General features: G+C 47.6%; 1 protein-coding gene across 1 annotated transcript in view; it reads right to left on the bottom strand.

Annotated features, from left to right (window-relative positions):
- The window catches only part of LOC123767432 (peroxidasin homolog), an 820,244-nt gene that overhangs the window by 182,274 nt on the left and 613,581 nt on the right, over nucleotides 1-24,389 (bottom strand). The window lies entirely within an intron of this gene.

The raw sequence follows: 24,389 nt of genomic DNA, 5'->3' as shown, positions 1-24,389 counted from the left end.
ATGTGGTGGAGGCTGACTCCATACACAGTTTCAAATGTAGATATGATAGAACCCAGTAGGCTCAGGAACCTATACACCAGTTGATTGACAGTTGAGAGGCGGAACTAAAGAGCCAGAGCTCAACCTCCGCGAGCACAACTAGGTAAGTACAACTAGGTAACTAGGTAAATACACACTCCCATACACACACACACACACTTATGAAAGCTTATGCCACGCTTTCTAACTTCAGAATTGCTTTTAAATACATGGATGGCGATATACTAAAGAAATTGTTCACGACTTTTGCTAGACCAAAGCTAGAATATGCAGCGGTTGTGTGGTGCCCATATCTTAAGAAGCACATCAACAAACTGGAAAAGGTGCAAAGACATGCTACTAAGTGATTCCCAGAACTGAAGGGCAAGAGCTACGAGGAGAGGTTAGAGGCATTAAATATGCCAAAACTGAAAGACAGAAGAAAAAGAGGTGATATGAACACTACATACAAAATAGTAACAGGAATTGATGAAATCAATAGGGAAGATTTCCTGAGACCTGGAACTTTAAGAACAAGAGGTCATAGATATAAACTAACTAAACACAGATGCCGAAGAAATATAAGAAAATTCCCTTTCGCAAACAGAGTGGTAGACGGTTGGACCAAGTTAGGTGAGAAGGTGGTGGAGGCCAAGACCGTCAGTAGTTTCAAAGCGTTATATGACAAAGAGTGCTGGGAAGACGGGACACCACGAGCGTAGCTCTCATCCTGTAACCACACTTAGGTAATTACACTTAGGTAATTACACACACTAACACAAAACACATAGTTTGGTCACGGGATACTTACCAGAAATACTGAAGACGGCTAATGTGGTCCCAATATCCAAAAAGGTGACAGCCAAGAGGCACTGAACTAAAGGCCAGTGTCCTTGACTTATATACCATGCAAGGTGATGGAGAAGATCGTGAGAAAAAACCTAGTAACACATCTGGATAGAAGGGACTTTGTGACAAATCGCCAACTTGGGTTCAGGGAGGGTAAATCTTGCCTGACTGGCTTAATATAATTCTACGATTAGGTGACAAAGATTAAGCAAGAAGGAGAAGGGTGGGCGGACTGCATTTTCATGGACTGTCCGAAAGCCTTTGACACAGTACCCCATAGGAGGTTGGTACGTACGTTGGGGAAAAAGGCAAGAGAAACTGGTAGGGTGCTCCAGTGGATAAGGGAGTACCTAAGCAATAGGAAGCACAGAGTTACTGTGAGAGTAGAGACCTCAAAATGGTGTGAAGTCACCAGTGGAGTCCCGCAGGGTTCTGTACTTGGATCTGTTCTGTTTCTGATATATGTAAATGATCGGCCCGAGGGTATAGTATAATTCCTTTCAATGTTTGCTGACGACGCCAAAATTATGAGAAGGATTAAGACAGAGGACAACTTCAAGAAAACCTGGACAAACTGAAGGAATGGTCCAAAAATGGTTGTTAGAGTTTAACCCGAGCAAAATGTAATGTAATGAAGATTGGTGTAGGGAGCAGGAGACCAGATACAAGGTATAATTTGGGAGATGAAATAATACAAGAGTCAGAGAGAAAGTCCTGGGGGTTGATATCACGCCAGACCTGTCCCCTGAAGCTCATATCAAGAGGATAACATCAGCGAGCGACATATGCCAGGTTGGCCAATATAAGAAGGTCTTTAGAAACTGTGGAAGGAATCATTCAGTGCTTTGTATACAACACCTGTCAGACCAATCCTGGAGTATGCAGCTCTAGCTTATAGTTAATATCTCGTCAAGCAGAAGACTAAATTGGAGAAGGTTCAGAGGTTTACCACCCCACTAGTACCCGAATTGAGGGGTGTGACCTACGAGAAGAGACTGCTAGAATTAAACCTCACGTCACTACAAGACAGAAGAGTTAATGGGACATGATCAACACATGCAAGATTCTCAAAGGAATTCAGAGGGTAGATAATGACAGTTTATTTAACACAATGGGTTCACGCACTAGTGGATACAGGTGGAAACTGAGTGCCGAAATGAGCCACACTAACATTAGAAAGAACGTTTTTAGTGTCAGAGTAGTTAACAAATGGAATGCATTACAAAGTGATGTGGTGGAGGCTAACTCTATATAGTTTCAAGTGTAGATATGATAGGGGCCCAGTAGGCTCAGGAATCTGTACACCAGTTGATTGACGTTTGAGAGGCGGGACCAAAGAGCCAAAGCTCAACCCTCACAAGCAGAACTAGGTGAGTACAACTAGGAGAGTACACACACACACACACACACACACACACACACACACACACACACACACACATAGGGGTGCCGGTGGCTGTGTGGATTGCACGCTAGACACGTAACACATTTATTTCACCCCTGATGCCCCCAGCAGTAAGTAGGTACCTGGGAGCTAGTCAGCGGTCACGGACTGCTTCCTGGTGTGTGTGTGTGTGTGTGTGGGAATTGGGGAAACAAAAAAAAAATATATAGTAGTTAGTATCAGTTGATTGATAGTTGAGAGGCGGGCCGAAAGAGCATAACTCAACCCCTGCAAGCACAACTAGGTGAATACAACTAGGTGAGTACACATACACACACATTAGGAGAAGCCCCAGATTAACCTGGAGCTGAAATCCAAGTCAGACTGAGGCAATAACCTCCCACTCGACACTGAGCCGACACCTGCCCCTTCCTTCCCAATTGGCTGCCAGTAATTACATCAGCTGGCAGGACGCCACGTGATTGGCTGCCAAGATCAAGGCCGCAGCTCCACTTCCCATTGATTACGAGGAGTGGTTGTCTGACCACGATACAGACCACCTCAGGAATTATAACTACTCTGGACTTGTTCCTTGTGCCATGAATGACCTAGAGCGATCATATGCCCAGGTGTGGCTCAGGTGTGGCCCAGGTGTGGCCCAGGTGTTACTCCAGTGTGGCTCGGGTGTGGACCAGATGTTGTCCAGTTGGGTCACACCCAGGTGGATTTGAGTAAGTATTCGACCTTAGTGTTGAGGATGTTTTCAATTTTTGAATCACACTATGCTGGATGTGATCCAGACTAGTGTTATTCCTGTGGAGAGTACAGTGTTCTGAGTGAACACTAAGTGGAGACTAGTGTTCTGAGTGGAGACCGTAGTGTTCTGAGTGAACACTAAGTGGAGACTAGTGTTCTGAGTGGAGACCGTAGTGTTCTGAGTGAACACTAAGTGGAGACTAGTGTTCTGAGTGGAGACCGTAGTGTTCTGAGTGGAGACCGTAGTGTTCTGAGTGGAGACCGTAGTGTTCTGAGTGGAGACCGTGGTGTTCTGAGTGGAGACCGTGGTGTTCTGAGTGGAGACCGTAGTGTTCTGAGTGGAGACCGTAGTGTTCTGAGTGGAGACCGTAGTGTTCTGAGTGGAGACCGTAGTGTTCTGAGTGGAGACCGTAGTGTTCTGAGTGGAGACTATAATGTTCTGAGTGGAGACCGTAGTGTTCTGAGTGGAGACCGTAGTGTTCTGAGTGGAGACCGTAGTGTTCTGAGTGAACACTAAGTGGAGACTAGTATTCTGAGTGGAGACCGTAGTGTTCTGAGTGGAGATTATAATGTTCTGAGTGGAGAGTACAGTGTTCTGAATGCTAGGACCTCCCATCACCAGCAGGGAGCTACAAGGGCCAGGACCTCCCATCACCACCAGGGAGCTACAAGGGGCCAGAACCTCCCATCACCACCAGGGAGCTACAAGGGGCCAGGACCTCCCATCACCACCAGGGAGCTACAAGGGGCCAGGACCTCCCATCACCACCAGGGAGCTACAAGGGGCCAGGACCTCCCATCACCACCAGGGAGCTACAAGGGACCAGGACCTCCCATCACCACCAGGGAGCTACAAGGGGCCAGGACCTCCCATCACCACCAGGGAGCTACAAGGGGCCAGAACCTCCCATCACCACCAGAGAGCTACAAGGGGCCAGAACCTCCCATCACCACCAGGGAGCTACAAGGGGCCAGGACCTCCCATCACCACCAGGGAGCTACAAGGGGCCAGGACCTCCCATCACCACCAGGGAGCTACAAGGGACCAGGACCTCCCATCACCACCAGGGAGCTACAAGGGGCCAGGACCTCCCATCACCACCAGGGAGCTACAAGGGCCAGGACCTCCCATCACCACCAGGGAGCTACAAGGGCCAGGACCTCCCATCACCACCAGGGAGCTACAAGGGGCCAGGACCTCCCATCACCACCAGGGAGCTACAAGGGGCCAGGACCTCCCATCACCACCAGGGAGCTACAAGGGCCAGGACCTCCCATCACCAGCAGGGAGCTACAAGGGCCAGAACCTCCCATCACCAGCAGGGAGCTACAAGGGGCCAGGACCTCCCATCACCACCAGGGAGCTACAAGGGGCCAGGACCTCCCATCACCACCAGGGAGCTACAAGGGCCAGAACCTCCCATCACCAGCAGGGAGCTACAAGGGGCCAGGACCTCCCATCACCAGCAGGGAGCTACAAGGGGCCAGGACCTCCCATCACCAGCAGGGAGCTACAAGGGGCCAGGACCTCCCATCACCAGCAGGGAGCTACAAGGGGCCAGGACCTCCCATCACCAGCAGGGAGCTACAAGGGGCCAGGACCTCCCATCACCAGCAGGGAGCTACAAGGGGCCAGGACCTCCCATCACCAGCAGGGAGCTACAAGGGGCCAGGACCTCCCATCACCACCAGGGAGCTACAAGGGCCAGGACCTCCCATCACCAGCAGGGAGCTACAAGGGCCAGAACCTCCCATCACCAGCAGGGAGCTACAAGGGGCCAGGACCTCCCATCACCACCAGGGAGCTACAAGGGGCCAGGACCTCCCATCACCACCAGGGAGCTACAAGGGCCAGAACCTCCCATCACCAGCAGGGAGCTACAAGGGGCCAGGACCTCCCATCACCAGCAGGGAGCTACAAGGGGCCAGGACCTCCCATCACCAGCAGGGAGCTACAAGGGGCCAGGACCTCCCATCACCAGCAGGGAGCTACAAGGGGCCAGGACCTCCCATCACCAGCAGGGAGCTACAAGGGGCCAGAACCTCCCATCACCAGCAGGGAGCTACAAGGGGCCAGGACCTCCCATCACCAGCAGGGAGCTACAAGGGGCCAGGACCTCCCATCACCAGCAGGGAGCTACAAGGGGCCAGGACCTCCCATCACCAGCAGGGAGCTACAAGGGGCCAGAACCTCCCATCACCAGCAGGGAGCTACAAGGGGCCAGGACCTCCCATCACCAGCAGGGAGCTACAAGGGGCCAGGACCTCCCATCACCAGCAGGGAGCTACAAGGGGCCAGGACCTCCCATCACCAGCAGGGAGCTACAAGGGGCCAGGACCTCCCATCACCACCAGGGAGCTACAAGGGGCCAGGACCTCCCATCACCAGCAGTGAGCTACAAGAGCCAGGACCTCCCATCACCAGCAGGGAGCTACAAGGGGCCAGGACCTCCCATCACCAGCAGGGAGCTACAAGGGGCCAGGACCTCCCATCACCAGCAGGGAGCTACAAGGGGCCAGGACCTCCCATCACCAGCAGGGAGCTACAAGGGGCCAGGACCTCCCATCACCAGCAGAGAGCTACAAGGGGCCAGGACCTCCCATCACCAGCAGGGAGCTACAAGGGGCCAGGACCTCCCATCACCAGCAGGGAGCTACAAGGGACCAGGACCTCCCATCACCAGCAGGGAGCTACAAGGGGCCAGGACCTCCCATCACCAGCAGGGAGCTACAAGGGGCCAGGACCTCCCATCACCAGCAGGGAGCTACAAGGGGCCAGGACCTCCCATCACCAGCAGGGAGCTACAAGGGGCCAGGACCTCCCATCACCAGCAGGGAGCTACAAGGGGCCAGGACCTCCCATCACCAGCAGGGAGCTACAAGGGGCCAGGACCTCCCATCACCACCAGGGAGCTACAAGGGGCCAGGACCTCCCATCACCACCAGGGAGCTACAAGGGGCCAGGACCTCCCATCACCACCAGGGAGCTACAAGGGGCCAGGACCTCCCATCACCAGCAGGGAGCTACAAGGGGCCAGGACCTCCCATCACCACCAGGGAGCTACAAGGGGCCAGGACCTCCCATCACCAGCAGGGAGCTACAAGGGGCCAGGACCTCCCATCACCACCAGGGAGCTACAAGGGGCCAGGACCTCCCATCACCACCAGGGAGCTACAAGGGGCCAGGACCTCCCATCACCACCAGGGAGCTACAAGGGGCCAGGACCTCCCATCACCAGCAGGGAGCTACAAGGGGCCAGGACCTCCCATCACCAGCAGGGAGCTACAAGGGGCCAGGACCTCCCATCACCACCAGGGAGCTACAAGGGGCCAGGACCTCCCATCACCACCAGGGAGCTACAAGGGGCCAGGACCTCCCATCACCACCAGGGAGCTACAAGGGGCCAGGACCTCCCATCACCAGCAGGGAGCTACAAGGGGCCAGGACCTCCCATCACCACCAGGGAGCTACAAGGGGCCAGGACCTCCCATCACCAGCAGGGAGCTACAAGGGGCCAGGACCTCCCATCACCACCAGGGAGCTACAAGGGGCCAGGACCTCCCATCACCAGCAGGGAGCTACAAGGGGCCAGGACCTCCCATCACCAGCAGGGAGCTACAAGGGCCAGGACCTCCCATCACCAGCAGGGAGCTACAAGGGGCCAGGACCTCCCATCACCACCAGGGAGCTACAAGGGGCCAGGACCTCCCATCACCACCAGGGAGCTACAAGGGGCTAGGACCTCCCATCACCACCAGGGAGCTACAAGGGGCCAGGACCTCCCATCACCACCAGGGAGCTACAAGGGGCCAGGACCTCCCATCACCACCAGGGAGCTACAAGGGGCCAGGACCTCCCATCACCAGCAGGGAGCTACAAGGGGCCAGGACCTCCCATCACCAGCAGGGAGCTACAAGAGCCAGGACCTCCCATCACCACCAGGGAGCTACAAGAGCCAGGACCTCCCATCACCAGCAGGGAGCTACAAGGGGCCAGGACCTCCCATCACCACCAGGGAGCTACAAGGGCCAGGACCTCCCATCACCACCAGGGAGCTACAAGGGACCAGGACCTCCCATCACCACCAGGGAGCTACAAGGGGCTAGGACCTCCCATCACCACCAGGGAGCTACAAGGGGCCAGGACCTCCCATCACCACCAGGGAGCTACAAGGGGCCAGGACCTCCCATCACCAGCAGGGAGCTACAAGGGGCCAGGACCTCCCATCACCAGCAGGGAGCTACAAGGGGCTAGGACCTCCCATCACCACCAGGGAGCTACAAGGGGCCAGGACCTCCCATCACCAGCAGGGAGCTACAAGGGGCCAGGACCTCCCATCACCAGCAGGGAGCTACAAGGGGCTAGGACCTCCCATCACCACCAGGGAGCTACAAGGGGCCAGGACCTCCCATCACCAGCAGGGAGCTACAAGGGGCCAGGACCTCCCATCACCAGCAGGGAGCTACAAGGGGGTCAGACTCATTAAAACTCGCACACCGAAAAAAAAGAGCAGAGAACACATTCTTCTCACCCTTTAGCAAAGTTGTGTGTTATACAAGTATAACTTTATTTTAATTATAAAACTTTTTAGTTATACCATAATATGACCAAAATGCACATAAAAATGTTTAATATTTAATTGCAACATTTTGTGAGACCCTTCCTACTAGTTCAGTGGGTTTTACCACTGATATTAATAACAACTTTTTACAGAGTTGGTCGGGTTGCGTTTGAATGTGGAAAATGAGCAATATGTGACTATGAATTCATTTAGCCGGGAAGCCTGAGTTATACGTGTGCTGCAAGATTGCATGAATTTATAATGAGGTTAAAATACACCGTGACTTGGTCTGTCTTGGGGACGGGACGATGAGAAATATGGAGATGGAATATTAAATATATATATATATATATATATATATATATATATATATATATATATATATATATATATATATATATATATATATATATATATATATATATATATATGAAGGAGTCAGACCACGGAGGAAGAATTGAAATAAGAATTTTTTTAAGTACTTTCGTATGATAATACATCTTCAGAAGGAATTCCTTCTGAAGGTGTATTAATATACGAAAGTACTTAAGGAAATTCTTGTTTTAATTCTTCCTCCGTGGTCTGACTGTCACATTTTTTATCACAGGTTCATTTTCGTGATTTAAACAATACACACACACACACACACAAACACACAAATCCCAAAAAAAGAACTAGGAATCAAAAGGCTGGCATACCGAAAGGGGAATTATGAACAGATGAGAAGTTTCCTAAGTGAAATTCCTTGGGACACAGACCTCAGAGATAAGTCTGTACAGGGTATGATGGACTATGTTACCCAAAAGTGTCAGGAGGCAGAAAACAGGTTCATCCCGGGCCAAAGGGAAAAATCCGAGAAGCAACAGAAGAATCCATGGTATAATAGGGCATGTATGGAAGCGAAGAAACTGAACAAAAGGGCGTGGAGGAACTTCCGGAATAACAGAACACCAGAAAGCAGAGAGATATACCAGAGAACCAGAAATGAGTACGTCAGGGTGAGAAGAGAAGCAGAGAAAAGTTTTGAAAATGATATAGCAAACAAAGCCAAGACCGAACCAAAGCTACTCCACAGTCACATCAGAAGGAAAACAACAGTGAAAGAACAGGTATTGAAACTTCGAACATGCGAGGACAGGTATACAGAGAATGACAGAGAGGTGTGTGAAGAACTCAACAAGAGGTTCCAGGAGGTCTTCACAATAGAACAAGGTGAGATCACAGTGCTAGGAGAAAGGGAGGTAAACCAGGAGGCCTTGGAAGAGTTTGAAATTACGAGAGAGGAGGTCAAGAGACACCTGCTGGATCTGGATGTTAGAAAGGCTGTTGGTCCAGATGGGATCTCACCATGGGTACTGAAAGAGTGTGCAGAGGCACTTTGCTTGCCACTCTCCATAGTGTATAGTAAGTCACTGGAGACGGGAGACCTCCCAGAAATATGGAAGACGGCGAATGTGGTCCCAATATACAAAAAGGGCGACAGGCAAGAGGCACTGAACTACAGGCCAGTGTCCTTGACTTGTATACCATGCAAGGTGATGGAGAAGATCGTGAGAAAAAACCTGGTAACACATCTGGAGAGCAGGGACTTCGTGACAAATCGCCAACATGGGTTCAGGGAGGGTAAATCTTGCCTTACAGGTTTGATAGAATTTTACGATCAGGTGACAAAGATTAAGCAAGAAAGAGAGGGCTGGGCGGACTGCATTTTCTTAGAGTGTCGGAAAGCCTTTGACACAGTACCGCATAAGAGGCTGGTAAATAAGCTGGAGAGACAGGCAGATGTAGCTGGTAAGGTGCTCCAGTGGATAAGGGAGTATCTAAGCAATAGGAAGCAGAGAGTTACGGTGAGGGGTGAAACCTCCGATTGGCGTGAAGTCACCAGTGGAGTCCCACAGGACTCTGTACTCGGTCCTATCTTGTTTCTGATATATGTAAATGATCTCCCGGAAGGTATCGATTCATTTCTTTCAATGTTTGCGGACGATGCTAAAGTTATGAGAAGGATTAAAACAGAAGAGGACTGTTTGAGGCTTCAAGAAGACCTAGACAAGCTGAAGGAATGGTCGAACAAATGGTTGTTAGAGTTTAACCCAACCAAATGTAATGTAATGAAGATAGGTGTAGGGAGCAGGAGGCCAGATACAAGTTATCATCTGGGAGAGGAAATTCTTCAGTAGTCAGAGAAGGAAAAAGACTTGGGGGTTGATATCACGCCAGACCAGTCTCCTGCAGCACATATCAAGCGGATAACATCAGCGGCATATGCCAGGCTGGCAAACATACGAACGGCATTCAGAAACTTGTGTAAAGAATCATTCAGAACTTTGTATACCACATGTCAGGCCAATCCTGGAGTATGCAGCCCCAGCATGGAGTCCATATCTAGTCAAGGATAAGACTAAACTGGAAAAGGTTCAAAGGTTTGCCACCAGACTAGTACCCGAGCTGAGAGGTATGAGCTACGAGGAGAGACTACGGGAATTAAACCTCACTTCGCTGGAAGACAGAAGAGTTAGGGGGGACATGATCACCACATTCAAGATTCTCAAGGAAATTGATAGGGTAGATAAAGACAGTCTATTTAACACAAGGGGAACACGCACAAGGGGACACAGGTGGAAACTGAGTGCCCAAATGAGCCACAGAGATATTAGAAAGAACTTTTTTAGTGTCAGAGTGGTTGACAAATGGAATGCATTAGGCAGTGATGTGGTGGAGGCTGACTCCATACACAGTTTCAAGTGTAGATATGACAGAGCCCAATAGGCTCAGGAATCTGTACACCTGTTGATTGACGGTTGAGAAGCGGGACCAAAGAGCCAGAGCTCAACCCCCGCAAACACAACTAGGTGAGTACAACTGTTTGAGGCTTCAAACACATATATACATGTAAATGTTCGTTTGTTCAAAATCGTTATTCTCCGAAAGTTCTTCACTGATTGCTTTGAAATTTTCACGCATTCTATTCGCATCCGAGTGGGTTATTATATACATATTATATAGAGGTCACGTCTGTGACAGGAAAAAACATGCTTCTATGAAAAACTATGTTTTTATATAAACTGTATTTTTCATGTAAGGGAAATCTTAGAAATCTTTTTACCGATTTCTCTGAAATTTTGGCAGAAAGTCGCATTCAAATAGGCGCGTGTTTTTATATACCTACTATATACATGCCTCACCTGTGACAGGAAATTACATGCGTTTTTTTGTTTTAAATAGTGCCATCTGTTGGACGTAAGAGCAACATACACACAATAATCTAGGAAAGTTCTTCATAATTGCTTTAAAATTTGGACACAGCATTGCATTTGAATATGCGCGTTTTCAAATACCTACTATATAGATGCCACACCTGTGACAGGTAAAAACATGATTTTTGTGAAAAACAGCACCATCTGTTGCATGTAAAAGCAACTCAAGCCATACTAAATGAGTAACGATTCCATTTCAATGTTTCCGATTTCATTGATAAATTCAATTTTCATAGATTTCGATTTATTTTCATTTTGTTTTAATAATTTTGAGTGACATAGCATTGAAATTGAGCTGTGTTGTTTACCATACTGTCTATTTCCTGAGTACAGTTTAATATTTTTTTCGTTGTTTTTCATTTCGTCATTTTAACTGTTTACGTTATATTTCAGTGATGGGAACATCAGAGTATTTGATGTTCCCAATTTTCGTATGGGAACATCAGATCATTTGGGAATGCATCGGACGAGGAAGTGGGGAATGGTGGGGAGGACGAGGGGACGAGAGTGGGGGATAATGGGGATGACGAGGGGACAGGAAAATAGTGGGGAGGACGAGGGGACAGGATAATAGTGGGGAGGACGAGGGGACAGGATAATAGTGGGGAGGACGAGGGGACAGGATAATAGTGGGGAAGACGAGGGGACAGGATAATAGTGGGGAGGACGAGGGGACAGGATAATAGTGGGGAAGACGAGGGGACAGGATAATAGTGGGGAAGACGAGGGGACAGGGGAGATGGGGATGGTTGGGACAAAGGAACAGGGGAACTGAGAATGGTGGGGAGAACAAGAGAGTAGGAGAGTGGGATATGGTGGGGAGGACGAGGGGACGGTGGAGTGGGGGGGGATGGTGGGAAGGACACAGGGAAGTGGGAGGGGGGGGAGGAATGGTAGGGAGGACGAGGAGATGGGGAAGTGAGAAATAGTTGGGAGGACGAGGGGACGGTGGAGGGGGAAAATGGAGGGGAGGACTGGGAGCCATGGGAAAGTTGCTGTAGTTGCATCAGAGGCTGCATGGCGTTTTACTGTTTCATGGTTTTGTTGAAAGGAGCCTGTCGGCCGAGCGGACATCACACTGGATTTGTGATTCTGTGGTCCCGGGTTCGATCCCGGGCGCCGGCGAGAAACAATGGGCAGAGTTTCTTTCACCCTATGCCCCTGTTACCTAGCAGTAAAATAGGTACCTGGGTGTTAGTCAGCTGTCACGGGCTGCTTCCTGGGGGTGGAGGCCTAGTCGAGGACCGGGCCGCGAGGACACTAAAGCCCCGAAATCATCTCAAGATAACCTCAAGAAGATCATAAAAAGAAAGGTAAAATGCCATGCAACCTCTCTAGAGTCAAATAACACAACACGTGTACCCCCTATTAGACTATTTTACAGGAACTTCTTTTCGACAGCTCATAAAACGGAGGAAAGAGTTATGACAATTTTGTTGATAGGAACATTATCCCTACAGACAAAAATCAGAAAATACAATTAACGATTTACTATAAAACCAAGAAAACGGGCAATCTACTTATGAAAAACTCTCCAGACACAAAGCAGAACGCCTTGAAGGAAACCAATGTCGTCTATGCCTTCAAATGCCCACTTGGGGAATGTAAGCCTCAAAGAACTCACTATATAGGCAAGACAGCAACGTCTCTTTCCAGGTGATTAACGATGCATAAGCAACAGGGCTCCATAAAGGAACATATAATCTCTTCCCACATCCAGACCATCACCAGAGAAGTCTTAACATACAACACAGAAATTATCGATAGATACAGCGATAGTAGGCGGCTTGACATCTGCGAGGCATTACACATCAAAAAGTCAACACCAGCAATCAACATCCAATTTATGCTCAACTGTATTCTACCCTCTTCAAGACTCCGTAACAATATAGAAGCATCAAGAGGAAGTATGGGCCAATAGGCCCTCTGCAGTTACTTCCATTCTTATGTTCTCATATCCAATTAATACCCATTTTTTCGTGTTTTGTCTTGTGTTTGTCACAAGTTTGTTCACCTCATCCAAAACTGTTGTACCATATCGTAACTAGTAATATGATTGACTGTGGTATCGTAACTAGTAATATGATTGACTGTGGTATCGTAACTAGTAACATGATGGACTGTGGTATCGTAACTAGTAATATGATGGACTGTGGTATCGTAACTAGTAACATGATGGACTGTGGTATCGTAACTAGTAATATGATGGACTGTGGTATCGTAACTAGTAATATGATTGACTGTGGTATCGTAACTAGTAACATGAATAACTGTGGTATCGTAACTAGTAACATGATGGACTATGGTATCGTAACTAGTAACATGAATAACTGTGGTATCGTAACTAGTAACATGATGGACTATGGTATCGTAACTAGTAACATGATGAACTGTGGTATCGTAACTAGTAACATGATGGGCTGTGGTATCGTAACTAGTAACATGATGAACTGTGGTATCGTAACTAGTAACATGATGGGCTGTGGTATCGTAACTAGTAACATGATGGACTGTGGTATCGTAACTAGTAACATGATGGAATGTGGTATCGTAACTAGTAACATGATGGACTGTGGTATCGTAACTAGTAACATGATGGACTGTGGTATCGCAAAAATGTTTACTATTATAGAGTTCATAATGATGATGATGATGATATTAAAGATATGAATGCGAGTTAAAATTTACGATATTTTAACTCATTTCTCATATATAATGAGCTCAAACTGCATTCCGTGAAGCACAAGGTTATCGTGAGCTCAGGAGCTCAGCAAAAATGAAAATCAGAACTGATATGATAACATCGTACAAGATATTCGGTCTCACTGATGGGGTTGGCAAATGCCCAATGCCCAAAATGAGAAACGGAAATACCAGAGGGAATGGGGCGGAAGCTGGGGACTCAGATGAGACACAGACACTGAAAGCTGACATCTCCAAGATCATCTTCACTGTGAAGGTGGCAAATAAGTTGAATGAGCTATAATATGAAATCGTTGAGAACTATTCAATGATCAGCTTCATGTGGAAATACGACAGGGACAAAAAGGGGAATGAATGTAAGTCAATTAGCTGCATCCTTTCATGAATTGTAATTCAATGAATTAATTTATTTCTATCAATCTAGTTTCTTGAAATTCAATTTTTTCGGAAGAAGAGATAGAATGTTAAGGCTAGAGAGCTGTTCCTCAACCCCATAGACAAAAATAGATGAGTACAGCTAGCTAGATTACAGAGATAAACATTAAGGTATAACTACAGGAATAATGATAGGTAAATTCACATGACGTTAAACCAGAAACACAGACACCCGTTGGCACTGAAAATTCCCATTCGGATACAAAGATACACGAACACAGGGATACGCAGAAACATAGACACAACCACGCAGAAATGTGAAGAGACACACACATTAACAAGAGCACATAGGCGGAGGATCAAACACAGACAAATATAAACTTAAGACAGACGTGAATTGACGGAAAAAGGATTCAAGACAGCTCTTGACAGTAGGGGAAATAAACGCCCAAGCGCAAGAATATTGCCATATAAGCATAGTGAAAAATGCTTATATGAGCGTGTCTACAAATGCAAATAAACATTGACTAACATTCACAATGAACAACAGATAGAAATCTCGTAAACATTGGCACATAAGCACATTACAAAAAAATATTCATTAACTCATTAATAGAAGAACGGAAGTATGTAAACAAACACACACAGATACACGGATATGGAATACAAACACAGTGACACAACCACAGGATAACATACACAAACGCTCCCACACGGCTGAACACAAGGAGATAACAACGCATGAGAACAAACACTTCAGCCCTCGAAAGACTGTTACAGACACACGAGGGAACACACAGAAGGGAACAAGGTCACGCGAATATACGTACACAAGGACGCACAAATAAGGCGGATACAGATACATAAAGACAGTGCGAGGGAAGAAAGACACGATGATATATATATATATATATATATATATATATATATATATATATATATATATATATATATATATATATATATATATATAAACAGCAATGAGCCACCACACCCTCCCTCCTCCCGTCGCCGGGGTAATTGCTTGGCCGTGATGTGGCACGATAACACACACAAAGTTGGCTGTGGACTCACTTTAGTACAGGGACTGGGGGAAGGAGACTACTCTAGTAAGAGAGAGAGAGAGAGAGAGAGAGAGAGAGAGAGACAGAGAGAGAGAGAGAGAGAGAGAAAGAGAGAGAGAGAGAGAGAGAGAGAGAGAGAGAGAGAGGAGACCGTGAAGTAGAGATGTAATTGATAATTTTCAAGTATTGTGGGAACACCTGGTTGGGCAAAAACATAAGTTCAGATGTCTGTTGAAGTTGTGGGAAATGTGTAAAGTTGCATGCACAAGTTTCTTCGTGAAAGTGTCCAAAAGAAAGGCTGCTGAAAAACATGGTCTTTTAACCTTATTCCAACACATATTAAAACAACTTTATGCAAAGGTCAATATGGGATTAGACAAGTATGAAGAAATTACCATTTTAAAAGACAGAATTAACAAAATGCGGGATGAAATATCTGAAGAAGTCAATGTTCGCCTCCAGATTAATGATAGGATGTATGGTGAAAAACTCTCTCCTTATTTGTTAAGTAAAGTCAAGAATAACAAGGGTACAGCACTTGTGACTAGTATTAAAGCAGGTGATGGGACGGATATGACAAATACGGATGGGATTGTATGTTATGTTCGAGGTGAATTAGAGAAATTGTACAAAAAAGTGAACTTAGACCGAGATATGCGGGAGTATTTCCTTGGAAAATGTACACGGGTTTTAACCCAGAATGACAACACGTCATTGTTGGAAGATGTAGATAAGCAGGAAGTGTGGAGTGTGGTCAAGAGTTTAAAGAAGAGTAAATCACCTGGCTGTGATGGGTTCCCGGCGGAATTTTATTTCTATCTATGGGATGTCATTGGTAAAGACTTTGTACAAGTGGTGCAGTATAGCATACATCATAGGAAGATTAGCATGTCACAATCTCATGGGATTATTAAGATGATTCCTAAAACGAATGATTTGCATATTCTAACGAACTGGAGGCCACTTTTCTTACTAAACCAGGATTATAAATAAATATCGAAATTGCTGGCAAATTGACTGACGATTGCAATGGATAAAATTATATCAAAGGAACAGTTTTGTGGTGTGCCTGGAAGATCCATTATCAATTGTAATAATGTAATTAGGGATGTTGTGTATAATGTGTCTGAGAATAATGTTCCTTCCTCCATGATAAACCTCGACTGGTCGAAAGCTTTTGACCGTGTTGATGGTCAGTTTGTATTAGAAATATTGAATAGGGTAGGAGTGGCACAAGCGCCACTCCTACCTTTCTTGCAAAGTGCAAGAAAGTTGTTCTTGTAAATTGGATTAGAGACATTCTTTAAGCTTTATGTGGACCAAGTATTAGAGTGGAGTTAATGAGACTTTTATTGTTTCATATTGACATAAAATGCAAGAAAATTAAGAATACAATAATTATGTTACTTTCTGATTACATTTTTAGTGTGTAGATAAACAGGAAGGAGGGTTACTCAGTAGACAAAATATTGAAGTTCTGGCGAGGCAGGATCAGGTATAACATTTGGGGTTTACGGCTCATGCTCGGTGATGATATGGAAAATTTATTTACTGAGAATTATGTAAAATATATATAAATGTAATAATTTTCCTTGTAAATTAATGTAAATATAATCTCCAATATTGTAAATCATTTCAAAAAAATAAGTATAACTTTTAGGGGTTTAAAGTTCATGTTCTGTGATAATGAAACACTTATTGCCTGAGAATTATACTTCTGTATATGTAATGTAGTATTGCCTTGTAAAATTTATGTATATAAGATTTATATTGTGTTTTATTTAATAATGATAAAACAAATTAAACCTTTATTATCATCAAGATGTTACAGGTCTTTTAAACCGTGAACAAACTGTCAGAAGATGGAACATAACTACTGAAGAAAACGACTAAGAGATTTTTTTATATTTTTCCACAAAAGTTTGGAGGCGAGCGCAGAGTGGTTGCGTCAGCCCTGGACGCTGACGCAACACCAGCCTCTCTGTGAGGAGCCCGGGACGTTGACGCAACACCAGTCTCTCTGTGTGGAGCCCGGGACGGAGACGCAAGACCAGCCTCCTTGTGTGGATCCCGGGACGCAGACGCAAGACCAGCCTTCCTGTGTGGAGCCCGGGACGCTGACGCAAGACCAGCCTCCCTGTGTGGAGCCCGGGACGCTGACGCAAGACCAGCCTCCTTGTGTGGAGCCCGGGACGCTGACGCAAGACCAGCCTCTCTCTGTGGAGTCCGGGACGCAGACGCAAGACCAGCCTCCCTGTGTGGAGCCCGGGACGCAGACGCAAGACCAGCCTCCTTGTGTGGAGCCCGGGACGCTGACGCAACACCAGCCTCCCTGTTTGGAGCCCGGGACGCTGACGCAAGACCAGCCTCTCTCTGTGAGGAGCCCGGGACGTTGACGCAACACCAGTCTCTCTGTGAGGAGCCCGGGACGCAGACGCAAGACCAGCCTTCCTGTGTGGAGCCCGGGACGCAGACGCAAGACCAGCCTTCCTGTGTGGAGCCCGGGACGCATACGCAACACCAGCCTCCCTGTGTGGAGCCCGGGACGCTGACGCAACACCAGCCTCTCTGTGTGGATCCTGGGACACTGACGCAACACCAGCCTCTTGTGTGGAGCCCGGGACGCAGACGCAACACCAGCCTCCCTGTGTGGAGCCCGGGACGCTGACGCAACACCAGCCTCTCTGTGTGGAGCCCGGGACACTGACGCAACACCAGCCTCCCTGTGTGGAGCCCGGGACGCTGACGCAACACCAGCCTCCCTGTGTGGAGCCCAGGACACTGACGCAACACCAGCCTCCCTGTGTGGAGCCCGGGACACTGACGCAACACCAGCCTCCCTGTGTGGAGCCCGGGACACTGACGCAACACCAGCCTCCCTGTGTGGAGCCCAGGACGCTGACGCAACACCAGCCTCCCTGTGTGGAGCCCAGGACACTGACGCAACACCAGCCTCCCTGTGTGGAGCCCGGGACGCTGACGCAACACCAGCCTCCCTGTGTGGAGCCCGGGACGCTGACGCAACACCAGCCTCCCTGTGTGGAGCCCAGGACGCTGACGCAACACCAGCCTCCCTGTGTGGAGCCCGGGACGCTGACGCAACACCAGCCTCCCTGTGTGGAGCCCAGGACACTGACGCAACACCAGCCTCCCTGTGTGGAGCCCGGGACACTGACGCAACACCAGCCTCCCTGTGTGGAGCCCGGGACGCTGACGCAACACCAGCCTCCCTGTGTGGAGCCCGGGACACTGACGCAACACCAGCCTCCCTGTGTGGAGCCCGGGACGCTGACGCAACACCAGCCTCCCTGTGTGGAGCCCAGGACACTGACGCAACACCAGCCTCCCTGTGTGGAGCCCGGGACGCTGACGCAACACCAGCCTCCCTGTGTGGAGCCCGGGACGCTGACGCAACACCAGCCTCCCTGTGTGGAGCCCGGGACGCTGACGCAACACCAGCCTCCCTGTGTGGAGCCCGGGACGCTGACGCAACACCAGCCTCCCTGTGTGGAGCCCGGGACGCTGACGCAACACCAGCCTCCCTGTGTGGAGCCCGGGACGCTGACGCAACACCAGCCTCCCTGTGTGGAGCCCGGGACGCTGACGCAACACCAGCCTCCCTGTGTGGAGCCCGGGACGCTGACGCAACACCAGTCTCTATGCCTCATAACGCCAGGAACGTAATGAATGCGACGCACAATGTTGCTTCATTCCTGTGAACCAGGATTCTAGGAGACCCATAACGGGGTCAGAGAGAGAGAAAGAGAGAGAGAGAGAGAGAGAGAGAGAGAGAGAGAGAGAGAGAGAGAGAGAGAGGGTGGGGGGTGGGGAACAGAAGAAGGAGGGTGGGAGATTGGACAGAATAAAGTAACTAGCATAGGAAATTTGGGGATATTGTGTGGACCATGGCAGAGTGATGGTAACTGGAAGATTTCAATTCATAACCTTTTAAGTACCACAATCTGTGCTGTATACTCTCTCTGTCTCTACCTCTCTCTCTCTCTCTCTCTCTCTCTCTCTCTCTCTCTCTCTCTCTCTCTCTCTCTCTCTCTCTCTCTCTCTCTCTCAGTGCAAAACTCACTTACTCGTGCTTCATATGCGCTTAATCATCACCCCTTCTTTTTACGTCGTGTCCTCAAGTTTATTGCAAATTTCTTGTCTCTGTGGATGGAAGTAATTTGTATTTATAAAGTTGGTTAGCAGGAGAAAGTGTATGTGTGTGAAGGAGAGAGAGAGAGAGAGAGAGGGAGAGGGAGAGAGAGAGAGAGAGAGAGAGAGAGAGAGAGAGAGAGAGAGAGAGAGAGAGAGAGAGAGAGAGAGAGAGAGAGAGAGAGAGAGAGGTAGAGACAGAGAGAGTATACAGCACAGATTGTGGTACTTAAAAGATTACACATCCCCTGGATTGCCCATTGATCCATGGAAGGAAGAAGCCTTGACATTTTTATTACATTTTTGAATTTCTTGAGTTTGTGCTCAATTGTCTTCCGAGTCTCTGTGGTTTGCTTGATACCATGTGATGACAGCAGACTTTCAATCAATTCCGTGACCAAAGTTTTGAGCATCGGCCAGAGAGCGTTCAGTTTTGTGGGAGCACTATTTAATGTTGTGCAGGTTTGGGGTCTGGTTGCTGTTTGACCCTTCTCAGTGGTAACTTTTACACTGGAATTGTTACTCTTATTTGCCCCAGTGTGCTTACTGGAAGCAATGGGAGGACGACTGCTTTGAACATGATTCCTGTGTCCCCCATCTTTCTTTTTGTCCTGTACGGAGGTCTTCTCACCCTTCACCATGGCCGATGGTGAAGGGCCGTGTGCCCCCTCTACCTAAATAGGTAGACCCCACGCGGTTTTAGTGGGCAGGGGAGCTGGTATTAGTTTTAGTGGGGGCTTCGGCTCAGCTGTAGGCGTGGTGGGGTTCATTTGAAGCCTTTTGAGCCTTTCATGGCATTTCAAGTTCCAGGCGTGATGTGCCTTGGAGCAATTTGGGCACCTTGTCTGGACAGGGTGGTTTGCCTTGTGTTTATCAATGCATATTTTTGTGTCGTGGGGCTGGCTGCAGACTCCGCACCTCACTGGGCGTTGGCAGCCATCTTTGTGATGCCCAAATCTCTGACATCTGATGCATCTTAGGGGCTCTGGGGTGTAAGGCCTGTGTTGGAACACGTCCCCAGATTCCAAGGTCAAGTTTCTCCGGGATCCGTCCTCTTACTGTGAGAAGGACTTGTCGGGTTTCCTGTTTTGTGGTTCTTGCCTGGCATCTCTCTGCTGACACCACATAGTTCAGCTTTTCGAGATGGTCAAGGGCCATATGCAAGGGATAGTGGAGGACAATGATTTTTCGTATTTTATACTCTGGTTTCAGTTCCTCACATTTTGTGTAATTTTTCAGAATAGTTGCTGCCGACTCATCTTTGGGCCTCAGAATATATTCTCCTCTGAGATTTGGTTTTGCTCCTATCTGGAGCTGGGGGTATTCTTTTTCGAGGTCCACTACAGTGGCGTAGGAAGACTTAGCTTCGGTATGCTCCACCAGGAAGATTGGTAGTGCAGATTTAATCTGAGGAGCTGGAAGAGCTGGAGAAACTGGAGTGGTTGTCGGACGATAGGTAGTTATGGAGTGGCTTATCCTGTTTGTCTTAGTCACATGATTCCACTCGCCGTCACTTTCAGAACTTGTATCGAGTATAGATTTTATTTTCCTATACTGAGCAGCATTGCTGGATCTATTACAATTCAATGGAAATTCCATGATTTAATTCAAATGCTCACTGTGGAGTGATCTGGTGAATGAAGGTGATGCTCTGTGCTACTGGAGACAAGGTCAGCTTGGGGTTGGCTCACTGGGTGAACTACTCATGTGACCAACTACTATCGAATATACTCCATGTAAACACGCAAATTTGTCCATACTTATACTCGCATTTTGGTGAGGTGATATGGTACAACAGTTTTAGGTGAGGTGAACAAACTTATGACAAACACAAGACGAAACACGAAACTATGGGTGTTAATTGGATATGAGAGCATAAGAATGGAAGTAACTGCAAAGGACCTATTGGTCCATGCTTCCTTTTGATGCTTCTATATTGGTTCGGTGTCTTGAAGTGGGTTGAATATAGTTGTGCATTAATTACCTGTTGATTGCTGGTGTTGACTTTTTGATGTGTAGTGCCTTACAGATGTCGAGCCTCCTGCTATCGCTGTATCTATCGATGATTTCTGTGATGTTTGTTAAGATTTCTATGGTGATGATCTGGTTGTGAGATATTATATGTTCCTTTATGGAGCCCTGTTGTTTGTGCATTGTTAATCGCCTGGAAAGAGACGTTGTTGTCTTGCCTATATACTGAGTTCTTTGAGGCTTACAGTCCCCAAGTGGGCATTTCAAGGCATAGACGACGTTGGTTTCCTTCAGGGCGTTCTGCTTTGTGTCTGGAGAGTTTCTCATGAGTAGATTGGCCGTTTTTGTGGTTTTAAAGTAAATCGTCAATTGTATTTTCTGTTTTTTGTCTGTGGGGATAATGTTCCTATCAACAATATCTTTCAGGGCCGCTTTCATTCGTTTTATGAGCTGTCGATAAAATGTTCCTGTAAAATAGTCTAATAAGGGGGAACATGTGTTGTGTTAGTTGACTCTTCAGAGGTTGCATGGCGTTTTACCTTCCTTCTTATGATGTCTTCAACAAAGACATTGTTGAAGTTTGTGAACTTATCCACAGAAATGACTCGAACCCAAACTGCCAGAACCACTGTGCATCTGGTGTACAGGACACCTTAACCACTCGACCATCAGAGTGTACACCAGATGCGTAGTGCTCCTAGCAGTATGGGTTCGAGTCACTTCTAGGGTGTGAGTTTTCGGTTGCATATAGTCCTGGGGACTATTCAGGCTTGTTCGTATTTGTGTTCCTCACGTGTGTCCCAAAGAATGAGGTGATTTGATAAAATACTATGCCAAGATTACTATCAGAGTGCCGGCGGTCTGATGGGGAAAGAGCTTCGGCTGCCATCATCTTTTGTCTGGTCTTGATGGTCGAGTGGTTAAAGTGTCCTGTACACCAGATGCATAGTGCTCCTGGCAGTATGGGTTCGAGTCACTTTTGGGGTGTGTTTTAGGTTGCATATATGCCTGGGGACCATTGAGGCTTGTTCGCATATATATGGGGGGCAAGGGGGCCGTCCTCGACCACCAGATGAGACGACAAACGTCACCGATCACCATGCAAAGTTGGGGTAGATAAGCCTTGACAGAGAAGCTTCCAACTTTGGACAAGGGAACAGACAGAGCCCCGTTTATGTAATAGATGTAAGACAGATTTAATCCGCGGATTACATTCTCCTACCCTCCGTCCCATTCCTTGTTCCTCATTCCCATTTCCCTTCCTTCCCTCTGTTCTCTTTCCCTATCATTATCACTGTCTCCTTGTTCTCACTCCTTACTTTCCTCCTTCCCAGTCTCTCTACCTCCTTCTCTTTCTTTCTCTCTGTGCCTCACGTTCCTTCACCGTCCTTCCCTCCCTTCCATTCTCCCTTTCGTCAATCCAATTCTTTATACCTCTCTCCCTTCCGTTATCTCTCTCTCTCTCCCTTGCGTCCCTGGCTCCTCTTAATTGTAGACCATTGTAGACAAAGAAGCCACAGCTTTGCTGGAGGCAGCAACAACCCCCAGTGATCGTGCACGCCTCACGGCTGTGAAGGCTCCCCATGCAGGGGACTTCCTTTAGGCAGTCCCTATGTCTGCGACAGGCACACGTCTTGATCCGCAGCATCTTCGTATTGCAGTCGCGCTCCGTCTTGTTGCCCCCGTCAACACTGTCCATAGGTGTATTTGCTGTGAGGCAGATGCAGACGAATATAGATTGCATGGCTTGCACTGTGGAAAAGCTTGCGGTTGGCACTCTAGATATGACAAAGTCAATGACATCTTTAAGAGCAGCCTTGCCTCTGCCCAGTGTCCAGCAGAAAGAGAGAGCCCCGCAATCTATTGAACCATGTCTCTATTTGCTTTGCCGGCCGACCAGACGGAATCACACTGCGCCCATGGAAGGGTGGTAAACAGTTGGCGTGAGACTATACCCGCCCTGGACTATATGGATTATATCCACCCTGGCAGCTACGTACATCAAACTGTATGTCGGCAAAGCAGGAACTGTGGCGACACACAGAGAAAGAGACAAGTAAATCAAGTACAGGGAAATAGATCACTGGTAAAACTTCGTTCCAATAGGATCCGAGACCCTAGGTCCATGGGGAGAGAGTGCAAAGTTTCTTAAGGATCTTGGTTCCAGGCTCATTGAAACTACAACAACCCTAGAGCGGCAAGTTTACTCCTCCAGCGCCTCAGTGTGGCTATTCAGAGGAGGAATGCCCGCTGCGTCCTTGGTTCCTGCCCGGCGTCGGAAGAGTTCGAAGAAATCTACAGCCTCTAGGAAAATAACTTCCCTTTACTCCCCTCCACTTTTTGTCCACTTTTTGTAACCAATCACATATGTTTCTGTGTAACCAACGTCGTCTATGCCTTGACATGCCCACTTGGGGACTGTAAACCCCAAAGAACTCAGTATATAGGCAAGACAACAACGTCTCTTTCCAGGCGATTAACAATGCATAAGCAACAGGGCTCCATCAAGGAACATATAATCTCTTCTCACAACCAGACCATCACCAGAGAAGTCTTAGCACCAACACAGAAATCATCGATAAATACAGCGATAGCAGAAGACTCGACATCAGCGAAGCACTACACATCAAGAAGTCAACACAAGCAATCAACAGCCAATTAATGCACAACTATATTCTACCCACTTCAAAACCCCGAACCAACAGAGAAGCAGCAAGAGAAAGTATGGGCCAATAGGCCTTCTGCAATTACTTCCATTCTTATGTTTTCATACCCAATTTAATCCCATTGATTCGTGTTCTGGCATAGTTCTGTCACCTCACCCAAAACATTTGTGCAATATCACCTCACCCAAAACATTTGTGCAATATCACCTCACCCAAAACGAGTATAAGTGTGATGTATGTTATGTGTAAACTAGTCTTTGAAAATGTAAGAAGCATTATGAAACGCGTTCAGGCGTCAGAACAAAAATAAAGAATGAATTCTTTAATGCCTGAATGAATTCAGTCATTACAAATGATGCACCTCCATATTTTGTTTAATACCTCCAGGTGTTTATTGTGTTTATACTCGCCGGTAATAATTTACTAAGTATGTTTGTCTGCGTGTGTATTAGTGCTCAAGAATGCACAAGTTCCGAGCTTCCAAGTTGCAACTCTTAGATTAGTTTCCTGAGAGTTCCAGTTTCTTGTCATCGTTTATAGCAGGATAAGAAAGGTCAAGGCCACTCAGAAGGACCCAGAGGAAGTTCTTATGATTCTCTGTGTCCCTCTGTGTGTGTACTCACCTAGATGCACTC

Source organism: Procambarus clarkii, chromosome 74, assembly GCF_040958095.1.
Source record: "Procambarus clarkii isolate CNS0578487 chromosome 74, FALCON_Pclarkii_2.0, whole genome shotgun sequence".
Classification (NCBI taxonomy): Eukaryota; Metazoa; Arthropoda; class Malacostraca; order Decapoda; family Cambaridae; genus Procambarus; species Procambarus clarkii.
The sequence above is the reverse complement of the archived record's forward strand: the minus strand, read 5'-3'. Positions and strand labels throughout refer to the sequence as shown.